Source organism: Carcharhinus amblyrhynchos, chromosome 33 (genome assembly GCF_965287045.1).
Source record: "Carcharhinus amblyrhynchos chromosome 33, sCarAmb.v2.hapA, whole genome shotgun sequence".
NCBI lineage: Eukaryota > Metazoa > Chordata > Chondrichthyes > Carcharhiniformes > Carcharhinidae > Carcharhinus > Carcharhinus amblyrhynchos.
In genome coordinates, this window is record NC_137356.1 from 6221866 (window position 1) to 6244650 (window position 22785).

The 22785-nt window shown below is 47.9% G+C and overlaps 1 protein-coding gene across 3 annotated transcripts in view; it reads left to right on the top strand.

The window, feature by feature from the left end:
* Positions 1-22785, top strand: part of LOC145361077 (cdc42-interacting protein 4 homolog) — a 127381-nt gene that overhangs the window by 60958 nt on the left and 43638 nt on the right. The window lies entirely within an intron of this gene.

The window sequence follows — 22785 nt, forward strand, 5'->3', positions numbered from 1 at the left end:
CGTCTCATTTTCAATGATGGTTAACGTTGAGATCAGGTCTTTATTCAGCACTTGCGTCAGCCTGGTTCACATTGTCTGAAGGCAGCTCACCACCCCCTTCCCAAGGGGCAACTCGGGATTGACAATAAGTGCTGGCCTATCCAGCCAAGCCCACTGTCCCACGAATGGGTGGCATGGTGCCACTGCAGTTAGCATTGCTGCCTCACGGTGCCAGGGACCCGGATTCGACCCCCAGGTCACCATCTGTCTGGAATTTGCACATCCTCCCCGTGCCTGCATGGGTTTCCTCCGGTTTCTTCCCACAGTCCAAAGATATGCAAATTAGGTGGATTGGCCATGCTAAATTGACCCTAGTGTCAGGGGGATTAGTAGGATAAATGTTTGGGGTTACGGGAGTAGAGCGTGGGTGGGATTTTGGTCAGTGTAGACTCGATGGGCCGAATGACCTCCTGTATTGTAGGCATTCTACCCTTCTAATCCCCCCGACACTGGGGTCAATTTAGCATGGCCAATCCACATAATCTGCACATCTTTGGACAGTGGGAGGAAATTGGAGCATCCATTGGAAACCCACGGTGATACAGGGAAAATGTGGAAACTCCTCACAGACAGTGACTCGAGGCTGGAATTGAGCCCAGGTCCCTGGCGCTGTGAGGCAGCAGTGCTAATCACCATGCCACCCATTCGTGGGGCATGGGCCTGGCTGGCTGGGCCAGCATTTGTTGCCCATCTCAAGTTGCCCCTTGAGAAGGTGGTGGTGAGCTACCTTCTTGAATCGCTGCAGTCCCTGTCCTGTGGGTTGATCCACAATGCCCCCATTGGGGAGGGAATTCCAGGATTTTGACCCAGTGACTATGAAGGAACGGCTTGTTTCCAGTAATGGCAATGGAGTACAGAAGGGGCTTGGTAAACTTGAACAGCCATATGAGGACAGTCATGGAAGACATATTCCAGGGCCAACTGACAGATGCTGCGTTCACAATGAACTGCCAAAGGCTGACATTAGCAAAATCAGCAATCAAATTCTCTGAACCAGTCTCAGAAAACACCCGAGATTTCCAGTCTGGTTTTACTTGGAACCTTGTGTGTGTTTTCCTGTTCCAGCGTTCTCATCTTTAGACTCCCCCCAACACCACTTTCAAAGCCAGGTAGAAAATCAGGAGGACATTTCATGAGAAAAACATGTTTTGTGGTTTTGGATTTCTTCAAATCCTTTCGAACATAATTTCCTTTCTTAAAAAGTGGCAACAAGGAGAAAGTGCTGACTGGGGGGGAAAGAGTTGGAGGGAAGCACTTAACGAAGCTTCCAGGAACGCGTCCACCCAGAGGTCAGATTATATTCGGCTGCAGTGAGAGGGGATCTCATAGACACTTGTAAAATTCTGACAGGGTTAGATTCAGAAAGAATGTTCCTATAATAACTCACTTCATCAAAATCCCTTTATTTCCAATTCCAGCAGCAGTACACAGAGTGCTATCGGTCAACAGTCTATCTTCGGGAGTGCCAGAGGAACTGACACTCCCTGTTAAATCCAAGGAAAAGACCCCCTCGTTGGCCCATCAATTGGATCCTTAATCAGGCACTCATTCTCCAATAGGCCAACCTCAAAGGCCTGATTGAAGTCATTATATCCCCAATGGTGGGGGAGTCCAGAACTAAGGGCCATAGTTTGAGGATAAGGGGTAAACCTTTTAAGACTGAGGTGAGGAGAAATTTCTTCCCCCAAGAGTAGTGGTGGGTGGCACAGTGGTTAGCACTGCGGCCTCACAGCGCCAGGAACCAGGGTTTGATTCCCGGCTCCCTGACGCTGTGAGGCCGCAGTGCATTGACAAAGGGTCGTTTGGACTCGAAACGTCAGCTCTTTTCTCTCCCTACAGCTGCTGCCAGACCTGCTGAGATTTTCCAGCATTTTCTCTTTTGGTTTCGATTCCCGGCTTGGGTCACTGTCTGTGCGGAGTCTGCATGTTGTCCCCATGAGTTTCCTCCAAGTGCTTCTGTTTCCTCCCACAGTCAGAAAGGCGTGCTGGTTAGGGTGCATTGGCCATGCCAAATTCTCCCTCAGTGTACCCGAACAGGAGCCGGAGTGTGACAATGAGGGGATTTTCACAGTAACTTCATTACAGTGTCAATGTAAGCCTACTTGTGACTAATAAATAAATTTCAAACTTTAAAAAAAACACAAAGCAGTTAGGCTAAAACGTTGTGTGATTTGAAGAAGAAATTGGATATAGATCTTGGGGCTAAAGGGATCGAGGGATTGGGGGGGGGAAGGAGGAATCAGGATATTGAATTTGATGATCAGCCATGATCAAAATGAATGGTGGAGCAGGCTCGAAGGGCTGAATGGCCTCCTCTTGCTTCTAGTATGAGTTCATAGAATGTTTACGGTGTAGAAGGAGGCCAATGAGGAGAACGTGCAGCCTCCGCACAGTCACCCGAGGCCGGAATTGAACATGGACCCCTGGCACTGTGAAGCAACAGTGCTAACCACTGCGCCACGGCAGATGGTGTTGAGATAGAAAATCAACCATGTTCTAGTTAAATAGCAGAGCAGGCTCTGAACCCCCAACCACAACCCCATTGTGGTTGTTAGGGGGTTAGACTAGGACGAGAGACTAAATAGACTGGGTCTGTACTCGTTGGAGTTTCGAAGGATGAGGGGGGATCTTATAGAGACGTATAAGATAATGAAAGGGATGGATAGGGTAGAGGTAGAGAGATTCTTCCCACTCAGAAAGGACAGCAGGACTAGAGGGCACAGCCTCAAGATGGGGGGGGGCGCAGTTTAGATCAGAGTTGAGGAGGAACTTCTTCACTCAAAGGGTGGTGAATCTCTGGAATTCTCTGCCCGTTGAAGTGGTGGAGGCTACCTCGCTAAATATATTTAAGACACGGGTCGACAGGTTTTTGACAGACAAGGGAATTAAGGGTTATGGGGAGAAAGCGGGAAAGTGGAACTGAACCACTTCAGGTCAGCCATGATCTTATTGAATGGTGGGGCAGGCTCGAAGGGCTAGATGGCCTACTCCTGCTCCTATTTCTTATGTTCTTATCCAGGCCCTGTCCCCATACCCCATGCATTAACCCTAGCTAGTCCTCCTGACACTAAGAGGTAATTTAGCGTGGCCAATCCACCTAACCCGCACATCTTTGGACTGTGGGAGGAAACCGAAGCACCCTGGAGGAAACCCACACAGACACAGGGAGAACATGCAAACTCCATACAGACAATGACCCAAACCGGGAATTGAACCCTTGTCCCTGGCGCTGTGAGGCTGCAGTGCTAACCACTGTGCCCGTCTAACCTATATTGGTTAAATTGTTGAGATTGATGGGGAAATTATGCATACTCAAGCCTGGAAGCTCCTGGAGTGGGTGAGGCTAGAGAATTGGCCTACAAATGCCATTTGTATCCCTTTTAAAAGTCTTCAGTGAGTTCTGGCGATAGATGCATTGTTTTTCCACGCAAAAACTATTGCCTATCCGTCTTTTCTCACAGCGTCAGCATTTTCCTCCTCGTCCTGACATTTGTTTTTCCTGTAGGGGGTTGGTTGGGGCTTGTACATGAAGGTGTTTTTTTTTGTTTCATTCTGTGTAGATTTGACGTTGGTGCATTTTTGTTTAAGTGGCTGTGACACGTCCCAAAGCCATCGCCCACAGTGCAAATGGTAACCTGAGTCACGCTGCACCCGCAAACCTGTTCCTCCTGTTTCGGCACCGACTCCAGTTTCAGGCTGAGCCAGGCCTGGCCTGAATCCCACCACAGCTGCTGATCCAAGGCTGGTTATGTAACCACGGCACCTTGCCAGCTGCAGCTCACCGCTGGGCGTCAGCTACGTCTACACTTTAACTCACTAACCAGCGGTGAGTTAAAGTTAAAGTTTATTGATTAGTGTCACAAGCAGGCTTATGTTAACACTGCAATGAAGTTACTGTGAAAATCCCCTAATCGCCACTCTCCAGCGCCTGTTTGGGTACACTGAGGGCCAGTCCACCCAACCAGCAAATCTGTCTTAAGTTTAAGTCTTAAGTTTAAGTCTTAAGTTTAAGTCTTAAGTTTAAGTCTTAAGTTTAAGTCTTAAGTTTAAGTCTTAAGTTTAAGTCTTAAGTTTAAGTCTTAAGTTTAAGTCTTAAGTTTAAGTCTTAAGTTTAAGTCTTAAGTTTAAGTCTTAAGTTTAAGTCTTAACTTTAAGTCTTAACTTTAAGTCTTAACTTTAAGTCTTAACTTTAAGTCTTAACTTTAAGTCTTAACTTTAAGTCTTAACTTTAAGTCGTATTTATTAGTGTCACAAGTAGATTTACATTAACACTGCAATGAAATCACTGTGAAAATCCCCTAGTCGCCACACTCCACCTGTTTGGTTACACTGAGGGAGAATTTAGCACGGCCAATGCACCCTAACTAGCCCGTCTTTCGGACTGTGGGAGGAAACTGGAGCACCCGGGGGAAACCCATGCAGACACAGGGAAAATGTGCAAACTCCACACAGACGGTGACCCGAGCCAGGAATCGAACCCAGGTCCCTGATGCTGTGAGGCAGCAGTGCTAACCTGTGCCACTGTGTTGGTTACCAGCCATTTCTCAGTGGCGCACATTCACCAGGCAGGTAGAAGGTTTAGGGGTTCATGGCCCAGTCCAGAAACTTCGAGTGCAAGTTCTATTCCAGAGTGCTGCACTGTTGGAGGTGCCATCTTTTGAATGAGATACTAGACCGAGGCCTGTCAGGTGAATGTAAATGATCCCACTGCACTATCTTGAATAAAAGAAGGAAATTCTGCCCCCCATCACCCCACTCCACCCGTTCTATCGACCAATACTTAGCAGCAGTGAAAACAGATCTTGCCCCTCATTACTGAGAGAGCTTGCTGTGTGCAAATTGGGTCACACATTTCCGGCATCACAACAGTTGCCATTTTTCAAAAAGTTTTCTTTTGGGTGTAAATTGCGTTGGGGCTGTGAAAGGTGCTGGATGAATGCAAGTTATATTGTAGCATGGTGGCTGTGTTCATGACCATTTGTAGTTCTTTGCGGTCATGGGTCGGAGCAGGAGCCATACCAAGCTATGATCCAACCAGAAAGAATGCTTTCTATGGTGCATCTGTAAAGGTTGGTGAGAGTCGTAGCCGACATGCCAAATTTCCTTAGAAAGTAGAGGCGTTGGTGGGCTTTCTTAACTATAGTGTCGGCATGGGTGGGATCAGGACAGGTTGTTGGTGATCCGGACACCGAAAAACGTGAAGCTCTCAACCCTTTTACTTCATCCCAATTGATATAAACAGGGGCATGTACGTGACCTCAGACTTTTGCATCTTTTTCCCAACTGAAGAAGGTGGAAGAGAGAATGTCTGGGCTGTGTTCATGCCCTTTTTAATTTCTCATGATCTTGGACAGAACAGGAGCCATACCAAGCTGTGATACAGCCAGAAAGAATGCTTTCAACAGTGCGTCTGTAAAAGTTGGCGAGAATCGTAGCGGACGTGCCAAATTTCTTTTGCCTCCTGAGAAAGTAGAGGTGTTGGCGGGCTTTCTTAACTATAGCTCCGGCATGGGGGAGACCGAGATAGGTTGGTGGTAATCTGGACATCTCATCAATATTCACCAATGTAAAACTATTAAATACTTTTATTAAAAGATGTTGGCCAAAAAAAAAATCATAATTTAGGAAGAAGGCTAAAATTTAACAAGAACTTTGGACGCATTGGAAATTTTTCAAGCTTTTGCCTCTCCCTCATTTTCTTCCCAGTTGAGAAGTTTTTGATGGTCGCTGCACTGATTCAGTTGGTGTGCGGCTAACCCGAGGCTTGTGGTTCAGGAACCCATTCGGGGTCATGTGATGTCTCCTCGTCATCATTTCCATTGCTATGCAGTGTTGGCAGATGCGCGTCTGCAGATTGGGGAAGTGTGAGACTTGCCAGGGGGGCTGAGCGCTGTTTCAGGGACATCACTGCAACAGTTCCACACTTGGCGTTGTAGAACGCGTGGAGCTTCTAACGCGCCAGCCCTCCATTCATGTCAGTGTGTGCCCCCACACCAACCTCCGTTCCCCCCCCTCGCCCCACCCCTTTCAATGAACCATAGAATCCCTACAGTGCAGAAGGAGGCCATTTGGCCCATTGAGTATGCAGCAACTCTCCAACTGAGCCTTCCACCCTGGCCTTATCCCAATAACTCCATGCATCTTCCATGGCTAATTGCCCCCCACTAACCTGCAAATCTTTAGACACTCGAGCAATTTAGCATGGCCAATCCACCTAAGTTGCACATCTTTGGACTGTGGGAGGAAACCCACACAAACATGGGGAGAACATGCAGACTCCATACAGTCACCCAGGCCAGGAATTGAACCTAATTCCCTGGCACGTGAGGCAGCAGTGTTAACCATGCACCCCAAACATTCTCTCTTCCACTTCTTCCGTCAGGAGAAAGATGCAAAAGTCTGAGGTCACACATACCGACCGACTCGAGAACAGCTTCTTCCCTGCTGCTATCAGACTTTTGAATGGACCTACCCTGCATTAAGTTGATCTTTCTCTACACCCTAGCTATGACTCTAACACTACATTCTGCACCCTCTCCTTCTTTATGAACGGCATGCCTTGGATAGTACACACAATACTCCTCACTGTGTATGCTAATACGTGTCATAATAGATCAAATTAAAGAAGGTGCAAGTGATTGCTGCCTTGAATCACAGCCGACCATGCGGCTTCACTGAAATGACATCAAGGAGAGAGAGAGACACACACACACGTGCAGACTCCGCACAGACAGTGATCCAAGCTGTGAATCGAACCCAGGTCCCTGGCGCTGTGAGGCAACAGTGCTAACCACTGTGATTACCCATGAAGTGAATGGGTCACAACTTACCCCACATATGCAATGTGCTAAATGCTGTCTACGTGCGTGTGTCTGTCTGCGTGTGTCTGTCTGCCTGTCTCTGTCTCCGTGTGTGTCTGCGTGCACGCGCGTCTGTCTGTCTCTGTCTGCATGCGCGCGTCTGTCTGTCTCTGTCTGCGTGCGCGCGTCTGTCTGTCTCTGTCTGCGTGCGCGCGTCTGTCTGCGTGCGCGCGTCTGTCTGTCTCTGTCTGCGTGCGCACGTCTGTCTGTCTCTGTCTGCGTGCGCACGTCTGTCTGCGTGCGCGCGTCTGTCTGTCTCTGTCTGCGTGCGCGTGTCTGTCTGTCTCTGTCTGCGTGCGCGTGTCTGTCTGTCTCTGTCTGCGTGCGCGTGTCTGTCTGTCTCCGTGTATGTGTCTACGTGTGTGTGTGTGTGTCTGTCTACGTGTGTGTGTCTGTGTGTCTCTGTCTGCGTGTGTGTCTGTGTCTCTCTGTCTGCGTGTGTGTGTCTGTGTGTCTCTGTCTGCGTGTGTGTGTCTGTGTGTCTCTGTCTGCATGTGTGTGTCTGTGTGTCTCTGTCTGCATGTGTGTGTGTGTGTGTGTCTCTCTGTGTGTGTGTGTGTCATCAGTCACAACAGCCACAGACCTTCAATCCCCAGTACAACACCTCAAATGTTGCAGAGCAATGTGCTGCCTCCAGATGCCACCCAGCAGTGCAGGGACAGGCCTATATATTTTCACCGTTTGAGTGGCCTGGCTTGGATCAGAGCTAGGAGCTGGGTGTCTCCCGGGCTAGATTCTGTGCACCACCAGCCCCGTGCCATGTTTCCGACACACATTACTGCTTAAGTACTGAAGCCACATTAAGGTGGAAAGCACTTTGGCACTGTTTCAGATTAAACACGCAAAGTAATGCCACTCTCCAAACTATTTCCTGTTAACATTAGCCAGCGTTTAAGATACATATAGTCTTCCTTTCGACAGCCAGTTATAGGCCAGCGGTGTAGTGCAGTGTTATCTTTGGAATCAGGCCTGTAATACGGGCCAGTTTGAATTGCCACGTGACTGTGCAACAGGAGCTGAGCTTTTTCCCTTCGTTTCCTCCAAGTCTTCCTCGCTCCAGTCTATTCTGTCGAGCTTGTCTCAGTTCCACGCACTGGAACTGAGCTTAGGCCTCTGGTCGTGCTAGTCGAGCAGGAACATCCAGTCAGCCCGGGCTTCTGTAAGAATCATAGAATCCCATTGAGCCTGCTCCAACAGCAATCCCACATAACCCCACGCATTTACCCCGCTAATCCCCCTGACATGGAGGGAGGCTGGAGACAATACACATCTCTTTAACCTGTGCTTAACCCTCTCTCCACTCACATTGTCTGCACCTTTAAGACTTGATTACCTGTAAAGACTCGCATTCCGACCATTAGCTTGTAAATTGAGTTTGTATCTGTACATGCCCTGTTTGTGAACACAGCTCCTCACTCACCAGATGAAGGAGCAGCGCTCCGAAAGCTCGTGCTGCCAAATAAACCTGTTGGACTTTAACCTGGTGTTGTGAGACTTCTTCCCGTGCTTACCCCAGTCCAACGCCGGCATCTCCACATCACGGAGGGAGAATCCAGCCTGGCTGGTGTACTTAACCCTTTGGATATCTTTGGACTGAGGGTGGAAACCGGAGCAATTCATTGCGAGCAACAATTTACATTTAGCCTAGAGAAAGTTCTTTCCAGGAACATTGCCATACAAAATGTGACACCAAGACATCCAAGATAACTAAAAGATTGGTCAGAGGTAGATTTGAAGAAGCATCGTACAGAAAAACGGGAGAGATTTAAGGAATTAGAGTCCAACTTCCAGGGCTTGGGGTTTACACATGGCCACCAATGGTGGTATGAAGGGAATTGGGGCATTGTAATTGGAGGGCTGGGTTCTCAGTTGCTGGAGGACTGGAGGGAAGGTTATTGAAGGCAGGATGAGACCTTGAAGGGACGTGAATACAAGGATTTTTATATTTGAAGCAGTGCTCATTGAATAGAATCCCTACAGTGCAGAAGGAAGCCATTCGGCCCATCGAGCCTACACCGACAACACTTAAACTGACAACAATCCCACCCAGGCCTTATCCCCGTAACCCCACACATTTATCCCTCTAACCTACGCATCCCAGCACACTAAGGGGCAATTTAGCATGGCCAATCCACCTAACCTGCACATCTTTGGACTGTGGGAAGAAACCGGAGCACCCGGAAGAAACCCACGCAGACATGGGGAGAATGTGCAAACTCCACACAGACAGTGACCTGCTCCTGGAGCTGTGAGGCAGCAGTGCTAACCACTGTGCCACCTTGCTGCCAGGGACCAGGTTTGAACCAATGTGGATTGATGGGCGCAGGAGTGATGGGTGAATCAGTCGTATTTGACCATGAAACTCAGCAGCGCTGCTACCAGTTATCCAACACCCACGCTCAAGAAATTTCTGTTTGATAGTGTCACCACGAGCCGGACTTTCAGCTAATGTTTCTCCTGCCTACGTCTTGCAGGGATGCTGAGGCCAGAGGAGTTATTCCTTGTGTCCCCTCAGCAAATGTCCACCACCTCGACATAGACCAGGGATGGCATCAGAGATCTTGCTCACTCTGTGGGTTGTGAGTCAGTGCATCTTCCCCAAAAAATTCTCTGAATGTTGACATTGAGAGGGTTTTGGGGAGGATTAGAAGTTTCCAGATGACTCTCTTGTGTCAGAATCACAAAGCACTGAGGGAAACCCAATGGAAATAACCTGAGGTGACCTTTGTCATGTTTCTGGAGATGACAAAGCCCCAGGAATCGTTTTATGTGACAAGGATGATGATGGTGAAGAGTATGGGACTTCTTGAGGTGAGACGCTTCCTCATTCTTCACCCCTGCCCAATGCCTCATCTTTGGAACTACCCTAGGAATGTTCTGGAACTGTCTTTTCCCACCCCCTGCTATGGTGAACAGGGAGGAAAGTGGAGTTGAGGCAGAGGTGAGATGGTATCAAATAGAGGAACAGGCTCGAGGGGTTAAATTGCCTCCTCCTGTCCTTAGTTTTTATAATTCTGATGTGGCTTATTTTGTTACATCACAGCAATTCGTAGAATCCCTACAGGCGGCACGGTGGCACAGTGGTTAGCACTGCTACCTCACAGCGCCAGGGACCTGGGTTCGATTACTGGCTTAGGTCACTGTCTGTGCAGACTCCCCGTGTCTGCGTGAGTTTCCTCCGAGTGCTCCAGTTTCCTCCCACACTCCAAAGGAGTGCGGGTTAGCGGGATTGGCTGTGCTAAATTGCCCCTTAGTGCCCCAGGATGTGTAGGTTAGCGGCGTAAATGTGTGGGGTGACGAGGATAGGGCCAGGGATGGGCTTGTTGTCAGTGCAGACTCGATGGGCTGAATGGACTCCTTTTGCGCAGTATTCATAGAATTATAGAAACCCTAAAGTGCGGGAGGAGGCTATTCGGACCATCCAGTTTGCACTGACCACTATCCCACCCAGGTCCTATTACCATAACTCCACATAATCACCCTGCTCATTCCCTGACACTTTAATTTGGCCAATCCACCTAAATGAGCCAGTAAGAGATGAGCTTGGCTTAATGCCTGGCCCACAGCGGGATGTTGTCCCTTTAGGCTTGAGAATGGATAGCACAGTGGTTACACCATCAGTCTGAGTAGGCCAGGCTCCTGGCCTACTGATCCATGTGTGATTTCAAACCCCATCATGGCAGTTTGAGGAATTGGAGTTCAGTTAATTAAAAATAAGTCTGAAAGAAGCAACTAGAATTGAACCCATCTGGTTCTTTCGGGAAGGAAATCTGCCATCCTTACCCGGTCTGGCCTACACGTGACTCCAGAGCCGCAGCAATGCGGTTAACAATTAAATGCGATCGGGATTTGCCACAATAGGAAAACATGTTCCCAGTAGGCCACCACTTTTCCCAACTCGCTGTGGAATAGGGAGATTGAAAGGTGCCTGTGAAATTCCCGAACTGTCCACCCACCACCGCCTCCCCACAACCCCCCCAAACTGTGCCACCGTGCCGCCCCAGGAGACATACAGGATCCATGCTGATGAGCAGGCAGTAGACCTGTTTTGAGGCATGATGCTTCGCGTGATCTTAAACTGTGGCGATTGCGTTGAAGGATTCATTCAATCAGTAGTCAGTGTGCATCCGGTGCTAACCAGCTGCTAAAAACAGCTTTTGCTTTCTGCTTCAGTCACAATCTTAACACTTTACCACAACTTAGCGATATTGCGTGCAATGTGTGATCCAGTGTGTGAACTTCACCAGAGAATGAATTGAAGCAGTGATTGGTAAAATTGACAGAATTCCAATCTTCAAATACAAAGTTCTTGTTGATGGGGGTGCGATGAATATCGGTTAGTGCATGATCCAGTGGGCACTTTCTGCCCTGTGTGCAGAATGTATTTTCCACAGATATTGTATCTGATTTTGATTTATTATTGTCACGTGTATTTGTATACAGTGAAAATTATTGTTTCTTAGACACTATACAAAGTATACCGTTCAGAGAAAAGGAAAGGAGAGAGTGCAGAATGTAGCGTTACCATCTGCAGAGTGTAGTGTGACAGTCTGCAGAGTGTAGTCATAGCTAGGGTGTTGAGAAAGGTTAACTTAATGCAAGGTAGATCCATTCAAAAGTCTGGTGGTAGCAGGGAAGAAGCTGTTCTTGTGTCGGTTGGTACGTGACCTCAGACTTTTGTACCTTTTTTCCGAAGGAAGAAGGCGGAAGAGAGAATGTCCGGGGTACGTGTGGTCCTTGATTATGCTGGCTGCTTTTCCAAGGCAGCAGGAAGTGTAGTCAATGAATGGGAAACTGGTTTGCGTGATGGACTGGGCTACGTTTATGACCTTTTGTAGTTTCTTGGGCAGAGCAGGAGCCATACCAAGCTGTGATACAACCAGAAAGAATGCTTTCTATGGTGCATCTGTAAAAGTTGGTGAGAGTTGTACTGTACGAGAGGTGTCAGCCTCAAGGTTTGTGCTCGAGTCTCTGGAATGGACTAGAAGCCACAGCTTCTGTCTCAGAGATGGGATGTATTCTGCCTCAGGAATTAGTTCCTTAAGATCCCTTCCAAAGGTGGATATGGAGGAAATGTTTCATCTTCGGTCACTGTTTAAAAATAAAGGGTCACCCATTTAAAAGGTGATTTTTTTTTTCCTCTCAAGGGTCATTGTCTCTGGAAATCTCTTGCTGAAAAGGTGGTAGAAGTAGAGTCTTCGAATATTTTTGAATCATAGAATCCCTACAGTACAGAAGGAGGCCATTCGGCCCATCAAGTCTGCACTGACCACAATCCCACTCAGGCCCTATCCCCGTAATCCCACGCATTCACCCTGCTAATCCCCCTGACGGGAGGGAGAATTTAGCACGGTCAATCAGCCTGACCCACACATCTTTCGGAGGAAGCCCATGCAGACAGGGGGAGAATGTGCAGACTCCACACAGACAGTGACCCGAGGCCTGAATTGAACACAGGTCCCTGGTGCTGTGAGGCAGCAGTGCGAACCATTGTGCCACCATGCTGCCCTAAGGCAGAGGTGGATAGATTCTTGCTAAGCCAGAGGATAATGGGTTATTGGTGGGAGGTGGGACACAGACTATCAGATCAGCAATGTTCATATTAACCGGCAGAGCAGTCCTGAGGGGCTAAGTGCTCCTGCAAAGACTCCTGCTCTTTGTTAGTATGTAAACCTCGCTACCTTTCCACCTTTTAAAATGTTCCTTCAAATTCATCTCTCTGATCAAACTTTTGATCAATACCTTCTGAAAGAATCATAAGCGTGATCGGCCAAGGAGAAGCTGTTGTGTTTGTGTCAGCTCTGTAACCAAATCTCATCAACCCTTCCACATACCTGAAGTTCTGCGTTCCTGGGCCGGCACGGTGGCACAGTGGTTAGAACTGCTTCCCCAGTGTGCCAGGGACCTGAGTTCGGTTCCAGCCTTGGGTGACTGTGTGGAACCTGCACATTCTCCTCATGTCTGCACGGGCTTCCTCTGGGTGCTCCGGTTTCCTTCCACAGTCCAAAGATGTGCAGGTTTGGAGGATCGGCCATGCTAAATTGCCCCATAGTGTCCAAGGGTGTTCGAGGTAGGTGGATTGGCCGTGCTAAATTACCCCCTAGTGTCCAAAGATGTGTAGGTTAGAGGGTTTAGCAGGATAAATGTGTGGAGTTTCGGGGATAGGGCCGAGGGGAGTGGACCTGGGTAAGGTGCTCTGTCGGACAGTCGGTCCAGACTTGATGGACTGAATGGCCTCCTCTTGCACTGTAAGAATTCCATTCCACTTGTGTGATGACCAGTCTAGTAAATGTCTGCACCCTTCCCAAGGCCTTGACATCCTTCCTAAAGTATATTCCCCAGAATTGCATTCTGCCCTCCAGCGAGGGCCTGGCAGAGAATCATGAAGTGTTAGCATTCCTTCCGTGTCTTTTGTACTCTGTCCGTAATAATGAGTAGAGCGAGCCCAAATGCTTATGTAGCTCTCTGACAACAAGTTCTTTTCTGACGCCTTGAGGCATTTTGCAACTGCAGGTTGTTGGATTTTTGCTGCAGATTCTGATCACCCTCCAGATACAGGATTCTTTCACTTCCCCCTGTCTGGGAATATGACGCAGAGTTAATCAGTAATGGAAATGAATGGGCTTCTCGGTTAAGGTGCAGCACCCGTGGGTCCCTGGGTGGGAATTTCAGAGATTTACGGCAACTGAGAGTCTGATGACAGAGAGCAGGAATGTTAAACTTGTTTTCTCTTGTGTCGTCACTTAGGGTGAGTCAGGGAAGCGACTGGGACGGTCTTGGCAACTCTGCTGTGCCCTACAACACACTACTTAAAAAGTTTGAAGTTTTCTTTTAAGCTTTATTTACTAGCGTCAAAAACGTTAACACCGCAATGATGTCAGGAGCTTGCTTTTAAATCTCCACTCATGTGAGGTATTCCCCCCGCCCCGCAATCTCCCACATCAGATTTTTCTTTGCCCTACTGATTCATCCTGCCGAATAAATACACTGAAGGAAACCACACAGGGCCAGGCACCAAACCTCACCAAGCAGGGATTACTGCATTTCCAACATTTCGACAGAAACGCTTCCCAATGAACCACTGGTTATCGACTAAAACAGGAGACCGTTTTATCTCAGGGTGAAGTGGCCATTAAACGATGCGGTAAGCGGCATTGGACAAGAGTACATTAGGTGAATTTGCACCCTACCCAGAGTGTGCATCTTGAAGTGACCGACGTGGGCGACACGGGTGGCACAATGGTTAGCACTGCTGCCTCACAGCGCCAGGGATCCGAGTTCGATTCCCGGTGGGGGGGAGGAGGAGACTGAATAACCTGACGCAAGCTCTTGACACACAGTTAATCCAGGGGTTTTCTCCAGTTGGTCCCCATTTTGTTCCACTCGTAAAGTGAAGTGAGCTGATTTCTCCAAGAACAAAGTCCAGCTCAGCAACAGGCCCTTCAGCCCTCCAAGCCTGCACCGATCATGATGCCTGCCGAAACTAAATCCGTACGCACTTACGGAGTCTGTATCCTTCCGTTCCCATCCTATTCATGTATTCGGCTCCTTAAATGCCGCTATCGTACCTGCTCCTACCACCTCCTCGGGCAGTGCATTCTAGGCATTCACCACCCTCTGTGTAAAAAAAAAAAAGCCTTACCTCGCACATCTCCTCTAAACTTTTCCCCTCGCACCTTAAACCCATGTCCCCAAGTACTTGACTTGTTACCCTAGGAAAGAACACCTGACTATCTAACAGATATTCTCGAACCATCTCTTGATTGGTCTTCCGTTTGTCAACACCCTCACCATCAAGTCAACTCTTTCCTTTTCCCCCAAACTCTCCATGTAGATGGCAAAACGGAATAACCAGCCAGTCAAATCCTGCTTTGGTAGGTACACAGTCTGGTAGCTATCTTGATATTGATTTGATTTATTACTGTCACACGTATTAGTATACAGTGTGCATAGGGTGTTCTGTGTGTACTGGGGAAGCCATGAGGATAGGATTGGAGTTTCCCATGGGAAAGGCGGTAAGAAGAATGGGCAAGGATTCCCACACCTTTGATTTAATTTATTATTGTCACATATATTACTATGCAGTGAAAAGTATTGTTTCTTGCGCACTATGCAGACAAAGCATGCCATGCCTGGGGAAGGAAAGGAGAGGGTGCAGAATGTAGTGTTACAGTCATAGCTAGGGTATAGAGAAAGATGAGCTTAATGCGAGGTAGGTCCATTCAAAAGTCTGACAGCAGCAGGGAAGAAGCTGTTTTTTAGTTGGTTGGCACGTGACCTCAGACTTTTGTATAGTTTTCCCAATGGAAGAAGGTGGAAAAGAGAATGTGTGTGGGGTCCTTAATTATGCTGGCTACTTTGCCAGGGCAGCAGGAAGTGTAGACAGAGTCAATGGATGGGAGGCTGGTTTGTGTGATGGATTGGGCTACATTCACAACCTTTTGTAGATCCTTGCGGTCTTGGGCAGAGCAGGAGCCCATACCAAGCTGTGATACAGCCAGAAAGAATGCTTTCTATGGCGCATCTGTAGAAGTTGGTGAGAGTCATAGCTGACATGCCAAATTCCCTTAGTCTTCTGGGAAAGTAGAAGCATTGGTGGACTTTCTTAACTATAGTGTCAGCATGGGGGAGACCACGACAGGTTGTTGGTCATCTGGATCCCTAAAAACTTGAAGCATGATGTTGGGATATTGTTAATTTATCCCCTGCTGGTCAGTTTACATCACTTGCCTTTTCACACCCAAATAGTCTGTGTGTCCCTGGATATTGGGACCTCCTCCTAAAGATGCTCCCAAAGCCACCTTTACTTTATGACCTTGTCAATGTGACGGATACCCTGCCAGTCGGGAATGTAAACTGTTCAGTCCGTAAAAGGGCAGCTGGGGAAGAGATGTAAGTGGAAAGTGCAGAGGTCATAGGTCAGTCAGATGAGATCATACGTGACCTGTTTCCTCTGACACAAACAGCTGAGGCCGTTTTAAAAAAAAACATTGTGGTCAAGACCCCCCCATCAACCAGGCATCCAAGGACATTTCCAACCCTTGGGCTGAGAGGATGTGTCGCAAATGAGGCAAGAACAACTTGAATTGTGAAAGCACCATTCTTTATAAAGGTATTTTGCAGGTAGAATATCTGTTCCCCTCCGGAAGCACTTAGCTGCAAATCCTAGAATCCCTACAGTGCAGAAGGAGACCATTCAGCCCATCAAATCTGCACCAACCACAGTCTCACCCAAGCCCTGTCCCCATAACCATTGGGGAGTGTGTCCATTGTCTTCAGGATGGTCTGGTTCCTGTCCATTCCTGACGTCTAAGGCCTGCTCGCCTCAATCTTTACACAAACTTGGCCATCCTATCCCATCCTGCTTTGCAGTCGCCATCTTTGGTGGCCCGTTTGGGCGGTATGTTGGTACAGTGGTTAACGCTGCTGCCTCACAGAGCCAGGGACCCGGGTTCGATTCCCAGCTTGGGTCACTCTGTGTGCGGAGTCTGCACATTCTCCCCGTGTCTGCGTGGGTTTCCTCCGGGTGCTCTGGTTCCCTCCCACAGTCCAAAAGACGTGCTGGTTAGGTACATTGACCCGAGCAGGTGCTGGAGTGTGGTGGCTTGGGGAGTTTCACAGTAACTTTGTTGCAGTTTTAGTGTAAGTCAACTTGTGACTAATAAATAAAAACTCCCTATTCCAGTTGCCATTGGCACAGAAGCAATATTAAGTAACCTGAAAGCAAAAGAGAAAATGCTGGAAAATCCCAGCAGGTCTGGTAGGTAAGGAGAGAAAAGAGCTGACGTTTCGAGTCCAGACAACCCTTAGTCAAAGCGGAGTGAATTATCTATAGCAAAAGAGGGTTGGAGGGCAGGATCTCTGGTGCATCTGGCATGTTTATCTGGCCAGATGTTGCAAAAGGGCTTTCTGTCCAGCAAATTTGCTGCCCCGGACCTTCTCCTTGGTGAAGCTTCTCGCAGGTGAAGTTGTTGTCGAAATGAACCATAGCGAGTCGCTGCACTGTACGTGGTTAACGATATGGAGCCCAGTGGTGGGGGCAAGTTGACCAGTTTAAGTTGGCAATCTTCAAACTCACTAGCACAGAAGGACAGCCAGCAACCTCTCCTGGCCAGCGAACAGGGTTTGGGGGAGGAAAGGTCAAACCAATTATGGTTCCAGAAAGCACAACGACACTTGAATAAATAAATTTGGATTTCATAACAGTGATTTCATTGCAAAATAATTGTATCCTATCCACGAGTCTTTGTGGCAATGGACGTTGACTTGGCAGAGAACCACCCGCACAACAATATTGCTCTTTGCTTTCTCACATTTTTTGTGGTTCAGTTCGTCACTAGGTCAAAGGAAGAAGCTGGAAGGCTTCAAAAGCCTGGATCTAACAGCAACCCTATTGTGGAGCTATTTTGTCTTTAACTCTCTTGATCTATCTTTCCCTCTTTTGCTGTGTCTCACTGAGTCTGCATGTATGTCTCCCCTTTCTTTCTCTCTCTCTCTCTCTTTCTTTCTCAGGCTCTGGTCAAATGCCAAATATTTTTGAGTGTATTCGAGATGGATTAATTTGGCTGCAGAGGTTTGTTGGCATGGACCAGGGTTTGAGAGGTAAACAAAGCCAGCTTGTTGGAGGAACCAAAATAAGCCTCTCTCGATTTATATACAATAACAAAAAGGCTTTCCAGAGAAAGCCATGGCCTGGTTTGTGTTTGATGAAAGAGGGTTTTTTTGCCTCTTTCAATGAACAGGCAAGTCCACATCTGTGTACCAGTTGGATTAATGTTGCATCCAACTTATTTCCCTCGGCAACGAAGTTGAATTTTCAACCTTGCTTTAACCTTGCACCAGAGAATTCCCGTGGCGGGGGGGGAGGTTTGGCTTTGAGGATAGTGTCGATTGGTGAAGTTGTGCAATTCATTGGAGCATCAATGCGAGGTGTCAGAGAGGGTAAGGTGGATCATGTACCCACTGTTCTGTGTGTAATGGGGAAGTCGGGAGTGTAGGATAACTGCTTCCCATTGGAAAGGAGATAAGAATGGGCAAGGATTTGACATCATTGATTTGATTGATTATTGCCACATATATTAGTATACAGTAGTAAGTATTGTTTCTTGCACGCTATACAGACAACTCATGGGGAAGGAAAGGAGACGGTGCAGAATGTAGTGTTACAGTCTAGGGCAGCGCGCTGGCACAGTGGTCAGCACTGCTGCCTCTCGACACCAGGGATTTGGGTTCGATTCTCAGCTTGGGTCACTCTGTGGAGTTCTGTCTCACGGAGCTCAGTGTTAAAACTGTGATCCATAGCCTTCCTTGGGATGCTTTGGTTGAGGGAGGCGATGGCCAAGTGGTATTATCATCAGACTATTAATCCAGTAACTCAGCTAATGTTCTGGGGACCCGGGTTCGAATCCCGCCACAGCAGATGGTGGAAATTGAATTCAATAAAAAAAATCTGGAATTAAGAATTGTCGGAAAAACCCATCTGGTTCACTAGTGTCCTTTAGGGAAGGAAATCTGCCATCCTTACCCGGTCTGGCCTACGTGTAACTCCAGAGCCACAACAATGTGGCTGACTTACAACTGCCCTCAGGCAGCTAGAGATGGGCAATAAATACTGGCCCAGCTAGCGATGCCCCTGTCCCACAAATGAATAAAAAAAGGCTTGAACAATTAGCGTTCTATTCCTACTGCCACGTCACCTCAGGAAATGAGAGAAGGAAGGAGTTAAATTTGCTGTCTAATGGTCTCAATCTATGACTATAACATTACACTCTGCACCCTCTACTTTTCTTCTCAATCTATGGTATGTTTGCACAGTGATCAAGGAACTTCACTGTATCCCAATAAATGCGACAATAATGAATCAAATCTTCTGATCACAGCTCTGCACAGTGGTTTGGGAATCAGAGTTGGCTGAAGGGCTGTTCCCTCCATGATATCATAGAATCCCAACTGTGCAGAAGGAGGCCATTCAGCCCATCAAGTCTACACTGGCAACAAACCCACCCAAGACCTATTCCCCGTAACCCCGCACATTTATTCTGCTAATCCCCCTAACACGAGGGTCAATTTAGCATGGCCAATCAATCTAACCTGCACATCTTTCAGACTGTGAGAGAAAATCAGAGCACCCGGAGGAAACCCACACAGACACGGGGAGACCGTGCAGACTCCACAGTGACCCGAGGCTGGAATTGAACCTGGGGATCATGGCGCTGTGAGGCAGCAGTGCTAACCACTGCACCACCCATATCAGCAGTTGTCTAGACACACGTGATGGGTGCCATTTGGTTGAGAGACTGGATGCTGGCTGGAGCTTGGAATGATTCAGGTTGTGGAGAACAGGACACTTCTTGGGAACCTCCTGTGAAGTTGCGTATCTCAGCATAGAATGTGCTTGGTGGATTATACCTGATGTCAACATTTCTGGGGGATGACTAAGCTCTTACCTCCTGATCCAGAGCAGGCTACAGAGTTGCAACATCGACATTGTCCCATAGAACCTCTACAGTGCAGACGGAGCCCATCGAGTCTGAACTGGTCACAATCACACCCAGGCCCTATTCCCATAACCCCATGCGTTTACCCTGCTAATCCCCCTGACACAAGGAGTAATTTAGCACGGCCATTGTACCTAACCCATACATCTTTGGGAGGAAACCGGAGCACTTGGAGGAAACCCATGCAGACACGGGGAGAATGTGCAAACTCTGCACAGTGACCCAAGTTGGGAATCGAACCTGGGTCCCTGGCGCTGTGAGGCAGTAGTGCTAACCACTCAATGCCCAATGCAGGGATAAATAAGGAGACCACAAGGAGGTTGCCTCGTAGACTGGGGATTGTGGGCAGGGGAGGGTGTGCAGACAGAAAAGTGAAGTTGAGACCACAACTAGATCAGTCATGATCTTATTCAATGGCGGAGCAAGTTTGATGGCCTAGTCCTCTCAAAGTCCTACGCTCAAGGCTTTTGGACACAAAAAGCTGTGGGTATAAAATGGAAGAGTGGATTGAGAATCCGCCAAGCGTGACATTACCAAATGATATGGTGCCAGAGGACATTCTTCTCCAATTATAAAATTCTTGTCCAAAGGTTGCTGACCACAAATGGAAGAAGGTTTGCCCATGGGATTGCAGAGCTTTTGCTCTAGATACTCTGCTTCTGACGTTGCAAGTTGCTCTTGCACACTGCACCTCCCAGCAACGAGGGGGTGGGGAAAAGAAAACCCACTAAAACTAATAATTGAATTTACCTTTATGGCTCATCTTAGAGCAAAGGTAGAGTGAGGGGACGGTTCAGAATCGGTATAATTTGGCACAGTTTAAACTGGTTTCAAAAGCAACAGAGTAGCTTCCAAGTCTTTTCAGAGGCTGTGCAGAATCTTTGAAAGCTGGATTCTGCTGCAGCCAGTGTCTGCTCTCGCTGCTGTAATGAGGGAAACAGCCAGTCAATTCTAGGGAATGCCAGGCATGCCTTCCCTTGAAGTTGTACGATCATTGGAGTTCCTCTCCCTGCCCAAACAATTTATTATCCAGCTTCCTGTTTGGGTGGAAGTTTATGAACTGCAACCTTCCAACCGTTATGAATCTAGGCCCCACGCTTGGGAATTCCTTCCTTAAATCTCTCTGCCACTATCACATTAAAGCCTGACTCTTTGATCAAACATTTTGTAAACACTCTTGATAGCTCCTGTGGTTGTTAGATTTTCTTCACGTTTGTTGGGCCATTTCGCTTCTTTAATAATACGATATTAATGCGCGGTAGTTAGCACTGCTGCCTCGCACCGTCAGGGACATGGATTCGATTCCCAGTTTGGGTCACCGTCTGTGCGGAGTCTGCATGTTCTCCCCTCGTGCCTGCGTGGGTTTCTTCCGGGTGCTCCGGTTTCCTCCCACAGTCCGAAAGACGTGCTGGTTAGGGTGCATTGGCTGTGCTAAATTCTCCCTCAGTGTATCCAAACAGGAGGGTGGCCACCAAGGGATTTTCGCAGTAACTTCATTGCAGTATTAACATAAGAACATAAGAAATAGGAGCAGGAGTAGGCCATCTAGCCCCTCGAGCCTGCCCCGCCATTCAATAAGATCATGGCTGATCTGTCGTGGCTCAGTTCCACTTTCCCGCCCTCTCCCCATAACCCTTAATCCCCTCGCTTATCAAAAACCCATCAACCCGCGTCTTAAAAATATTTAGCGAGGCAGCCTCCACCACTTCAACGGGCAGAGAATTCCAGAGATTCACCACCCTTTGAGTGAAGAAGTTCCTCCTCAACTCCGTTCTAAACCGCCCCCCCCCCCTTTATCTTGAGGCTGTGCCCTCTAGTCCTACTGTCCTTTCTGAGCAGGAAGAGTCTCTCCACCTCTATCCTATTCATCCCATTTAACGTAAGCCGAAGATTTGAATGAGAATGTACAAGGCATGATCAGTAAGTTTGCAGATGACGCTAAAATAGGTGGCGTTGTGGACAGTGTGGAAGGTTATCAAAAACTGCGGCAGGATCTTGATCAGCTGGGGAAGCGGATTGAGAAATGGCGAATGGAGTTCAGTACAGATAAGTGTGAGGCATTGCAGTTTCCTTTGGGAGACTGACTATTAACAGAACTCCATTTTACCACCAATTCCAAAAATATACTTCATTCATTAATCTAGGCAAACATTCCAAAATGGCCATCACGGAAAAAGCGTGATATTCAGACTGTTTACCTGGTAACGTTCTGAGATGCTTCAGTACAGTAAAGGAAATGTTTCAGACATTTTACAACGGTCTTACAAAGGTGGCAAAGTTATTTTAAAGGTGGTCTACTTTGATTTGATTTATCATTGTCACATGTATTGGGATACAGCGAGAAGTATTGTTTCCCGCGTGCTATACAGACAAAGTATACCGTTCACAGAGAAGGAAAGGAGAGGGTGCGGAATGTAGTGTTACAGTCAAAGCTAGGGTGTAGAGAAAGGTCAACTTAATGAATAAAGTTTTTAGAAGCATAGATTGAGACTGGAAGCTAGAATTACGAGGTATGCTGGGCACAGCTTGCAAGAAGTCGCCGCGCTCCGGCGCCATCTTGCCAGATAAAATAAGTATGTAGAAAAGGTTGCACTCCGAGGTGCTTAATACAACTGAGATGCACGTAATATTCACTGCATGCATTCACTGAGTCATTCAGCCCGAGGAACTTATACTCCCTTTGGTTCACTATGGCTGAAAGTTCAAGTTTTAAGTCTATTTATTAGTGTCACAAGTCAGCTTACATTAACACTGCAGTGAAGTCACTGTGAAAATCCCCTAGTTGCCACACTGTGGCGCCTGATCGGGTACACTGAGGGAGAGTTTAGCCCAGCTAGTGCCCCTAACCAGCAAGTCTTTCGGACTGTGGGAGGAAACCGGCGCACCCAGAGGAAACCCACGCAGGCATGGGGAGAATATGCAAACTCCACACAGACAGTGACCCAAGCTGGGAATTGAACCCAGGTCTCTGGCGCTGTGAAACAGCAGGGTGAACCACTCTGCCACTTGGCCTTACAAAGGTCTTGGGCAGTGGCTTTCCCCATTGTGCCTCTGGGGTGGCTGTCCCTCGCTTTAGAGCATCCCTCAAGCATGTAGTCCTGGGCTTTGGAATGCGCCAGTCTGCAACACTCGGCTGGGGACAGCTTCTTATACTGGGAGGCCAGCAAGGTTCAGATAGACTAAAGCACGCCTTTCCCTGGGTTGGTGAGCTCTCCAATCCCTCTCCCACGCATGCACGAGATAACAGATGTGTTCATTCTCTGGAGTAGGTCGATAGGGGCACATCTTGTGATGCTGACACCACAGTGAACTTCCCAAATACAGGAAATCCTGCTCTGGGATGTTTGTTCCCTTGACCACATGACAACCAATCTGTACTTGTTTAGCTG